Source organism: Carlito syrichta, unplaced genomic scaffold (assembly GCF_000164805.1).
Source record: "Carlito syrichta isolate Samal-C Ts95f unplaced genomic scaffold, Tarsius_syrichta-2.0.1 Scaffold297336, whole genome shotgun sequence".
Taxonomy (NCBI): Eukaryota; Metazoa; Chordata; class Mammalia; order Primates; family Tarsiidae; genus Carlito; species Carlito syrichta.
Window position 1 is genome coordinate 73,689 of NW_007241432.1, and position 4,781 is coordinate 78,469.

The window sequence follows — 4,781 nt, forward strand, 5'->3', positions numbered from 1 at the left end:
ATATATATATATATATACACACACACACACACACACACACACACACACACACACATATAGTCACAGACATGTAAAGGATATTCATTGCTGAATAGCTTATAATAGCAAAAAATGGGGGGAGAGTCTGATGATAGCAGAATAATTAAGTAAGAAGTTGGCAAGGCATAGTGGGTCATGCCTGTAATCCTAGCACTTTGGGAGGCCAAGGTGGGATGAATGCTTAAGCCCAGGAGTTCAAGACTAGCCTGGGCAACATAGTGAGACTTTGTTTCTACAAAAAAATTTTAAATTGAGCTAGGCAGGGTGGTGCATGCCTGAAGTCCCAGCTACTTGGAATACTGAGGTGGAAGGATCACCTGAACCCAACTGGTTGAGACTGTGGTGACCATGAGCGTGCCACTGAACTCCAGCTTGGGCAACAGAGTAAGACTCCAACTAAAATAATAATAATAATAATAATAATAATAGCCATTCCAACTGGCATAAGGTGGTATCTCATTGTGGTTTTAATTTGCAGTTCCCTGATGATTAATGATGTTGAGCATTTTTTCATATGTGTGTTGGCCATTGTACATCTTTTTTTTTTTTTTTGAGTTGAAGACTCACTCCTTTGCCCAGGCTGGAGTCCAATGGCATGCATGCTCACAACCACCCCAGCGTCGACCTTCTGGGCTCTAGCGATCCTTCCGCCTCAGTCTTCTGCGTAGCTGGGACTACAGATGCACGCTACCACACCTGGCTATTTTTTTATTTTATTGTAGAGATGAGGTCTCACCATGTTGCCTGGGCTGGTCTCGAACCCATGGGCTCAGGCAATCCACTTTCCTCGGCCTCCCAAAGTACTAGGATTACAGGCTGAGCCACTGAGCCCGGCCCTGTACATCTTTTTTTGAGAGATATCTGTTCATATCATTTACCCACTTTTTTAATGGGGTCATTTGTTTTTTCCTGACTGATTTGTTTGAGTTCTTTGTAGATTCTGGATATTAGTCCTTTGTCAGATGTATAGCTTGTGGCCAGGTGCGTTGACTCAGCACTTTGGGAGGTGGAGGAGAGAGGATTGCCTGACCCCAGAGGTTCGAGACCAGCCTGGACAACATGGCAAGACCTTGCCTCTAAAATCAGTTAAAAAATTTTAGCTGAGTGTGGTGGCATGTACCTGTGGTTCCAGCTACTTAGAAGGCTGAAGTGAAAGGATCACCTGAGCCCAGCATGTTGAGGCTGTAGTGGCCATGAGCATACCACTGCAGTTCAGCCTGGGCAACAGAATGAGACTCTGACTCAAAAAAAAAAAAAAATACAGTTTGCAAATATATTCTCCCATTCTGTAGGTTGCCTATTTGCTCTGTTGATTTTTTTTTTTATTTATTTTTTGAGTCAAGGTCTCACTCTGTCACCTGTCACCCAGACTGGAGTGCAGTGGCACGATCATGGCTCACTGCAGCCTTGACCTCCTGGGCTCAAGCAATCTTTTCGCCTCAGTCTCCCAAGTTGCTGGGAACACAGGCACACATGCCAACATGTCTGGCTAATTTTTTAATTTTTTGTAAAGATGAGGTCTCGCTATGTTGCCTAGGCTGGTCTTGAACTCCTGGCTCAAGCAATCCTCCCACCTTGGCCTCCTGAAGTGCTGGGATTACAGGCATGAGCCACCACACCTGGCCTCTGTTGATTATTTATTTTGCTCTTTAGTTTAATTAAGTTATTGTTATTATTATCATTATTATTATTATTATTTTGAGTTGGAGTCTCACTCTGTCACCCAGGCTGGAGTGCAGTGGCACACTCACGGCCACCCCAGCATTGACCTGCTGGACTCAAGAGATCCTTCCTCCTCGGCTTTCCAAGTAGCTGGAACTATAGGTGCACACTACCATGCCCAACTACTTTTTTTATTTATTGTAGAGACGAGGTCTCACCATGTTGCCCAGGCTGATCTTGAACCCGTGGGCTCAGGCAATCCACTTGCCTCTGCCTCCCAAAGTGCTGGGATTACAGGCTGAGCCACCGAGCCCAGTCTATTATTATTATTATTGAGTCAGGGTCTCACTCTGTCACTGCAGCCTTGACCTTAAGCGATCCTTCTGCCTCAGCCTTCCAAATATCTGGGACTCCAGGTGCACACCACCACACCCAGCCTAAGTCCCACAGATTTATTTTTGTTTTTGTTGCATTTGTTTTGGGGGTTTCGGGCATAAATTCTTTGCCCAGGCCAGCGTCCAGAAGACTTTTCCCTGGGTTTTCTTCTAGAAATTTTATGGTTGCAGGTCTGACATTTAAGTCTTTAATCCATCTTGAGTTAATTTTTGTATATGGAAAAAGGTAGGATCACGTTTCAATTTTCTGCATGTAGCTATACAATTTTCCCACCATCAGCTCAGTCTGTAATCCCAGCACTTTGGGAGGCTGAGGTGAGTGGATTGCCCGAGCCCGCGGGTTCGAAACCCATCTGGGCAACTTGGTGAGACCTCATCTCTACAATAAATCAAAAAATTAGCCGGGCGTGGTAGCACGCACCTGTAGTTCCAGCTACTTGGAAGGCTGAGGCGGAAGGATCACCAGAGCCCAGCAGGTCGAGGCTGTGGTGGCCAGGAGCGGCCACTGCACTCCAGTCTGGGCGACAGAGTGAAACTCCAACTCCAACAAACAATTTTCCCACCACCATTTGTTGAATAGTGTGTCCTTTCCCCAGTGTATGTTTTTATCTGCTTTGTCAAGGATTATTTGCTCGTAGGTATTTGAGTTTACTTTTGGATTATCTATTCTGTTCTATTGGTCCATGTGTCCGCTCTTGTACCAGTATCTTGCTGTTTTGGTTACTACAGCCCTGTAGTATAATTTGAAGCCAAGTATTGTGATACTTCCGGCTTTATTCATTTTTCGTAGGATTTTCTTTTCTTTTCTTTTCTTTTCTTTTTTTTTTTCGAGTTGGAGTCTCACTCTGTCACCCAGACTGGAGTGCGTGTCCGCTCCCGGCCACCACAGCCTCGACCTGCTGGGCTCCGGCGATCCTTCCACCTCAGCCTTCCAAGTAGCCAGAATTACAGGGCATGCTACCATGCCTGACTAATTTTTTATTTATTGTAGAGACGAGGTCTCGCCAAGTTGCCTGGGTGGATCTCAAACCTGCGGGCTCAGGCAATCCTCTCGCCTTGGCCTCCCAAAGTGCTGGGATTACAGGTTCAACCACCACTGAGCCCGGCCTTTTTTTTTTTGTCAGAGTCTCATTCTGTCACTTGGGCTAGAGTGCAGTGGCATGCTCACGGCCACCGCAGCCTCGACCTGCTGGGCTTAGGCAATCCTTCTACCTCAGCCTTCCAAGTAGCTGGAACCACAGACATCCGTTACCACGCCCAGCTAATTTTTTGATTTATTGTAGAGACGAGGTCTTGCCATGTTGCCCAGGTTGGTCTCAAACCCGTGGGCTCAGGCAGTCCTCTCACCTCAGGCTCCCAAAGTGCTGGGATTACAGGCATGAGCTACCACGCCTGGCTTTTCTTAGGATTTGTTTGGCTCTTCTGACACTTTTTTGGTTCCATATGAATTTTAGGATTGTTTTTTCTAATGCTTTAAAAAATGATGTTGGTAGTTTGATAGGGATTGCATTGAATCTGTAGATTGCTTTGGGTAATATGTTCATTTTTTTTTTTTTTTGAGTTGGGGTCTCACTCTGTCTCCCAGACTAGAGTGCAGTGGCCGCTCCCGGCCACTGCAGCCTCGACCTGCTGGGCTCCGGCGATCCTTCCGCCTCAGCCTTCCGATTAGCCAAAATTACAGGTGCTCGCTATCACACCCAGCTGATTTTTGATTTATTGAAGAGATGAGGTCTCGCCAAGTTGCCCAGATGGGTCTCGAACCCGCGGGCTCAGGCAATCTATTCACCTCAGCCTCCCAAAGGCACGGGATTACAGGCTGAGCCACCGAGCCCGGCTAATATGTTCATTTTAACAATGTTGATTCTTCCAGTCCATGAGCACAGGATGTTTTTCTATTTGTTTGTGCCCTCTACAATTTCTTCTATCGGTGTTTTGTAGTTCTCTTTGCAGAAATCTTTTACCTCCTTGGTTAAATATTTTAGCTTTTTGGATGCTACTGTAAATGAAATTGAGTTCTTGATTTGATTCTCAGCTTGGCCACTATTGGTGTATAGCAGTGCTACTGATTTGTGTATTGATTTTGTATCCTGAAATTACTGAATTCATTTACCAAGTCCGGGAGTCTTTTGAAGGAGTCTTTAGGATTCTCTAGGTATAAGATCGTAGATGTCAGCATACAGAGATAGTTTGATTTCTTCTTTTCCAGTTTGGATACCCTTTATTTCTTTCTCTTGCCTAATTGTTCTGGCTACGTCTTCCAGTACTGTGTTGAATAGTAGTGAAAGAAGGCATCCTTTCCTCGTTCCGGTTCTGAGGGGGAATACATTCAATTGTTCTCCATTTAGAATGGCATTGGCTGTGGGTTTGCCATATGTGGTTTTTGTTATTTTGAGGAATGTTTCCTCTATGCCTATTTTGCTGAGGGCTTTTATCTTGAAGGAATATTGAATTTCATCAGAATTCCATGTGTCTGGTCCATGTGTCTGCTCTTGTACCAGTATCTTGCTGTTTTGGTTACTACAGCCCTGTAGTATAATTTGAAGCCAGGTAATGTGATACCTCCAGCTTTATTCATTTTTCATAGGATTTCCTTTTTTGTTTATGTGATTTTTGTTTTCAAATCTGTTTAAGCCGGGCTCGGTGGCTCAGCCTGTAATCCCGCACCTTTGGGAGACTGAGGTGAGT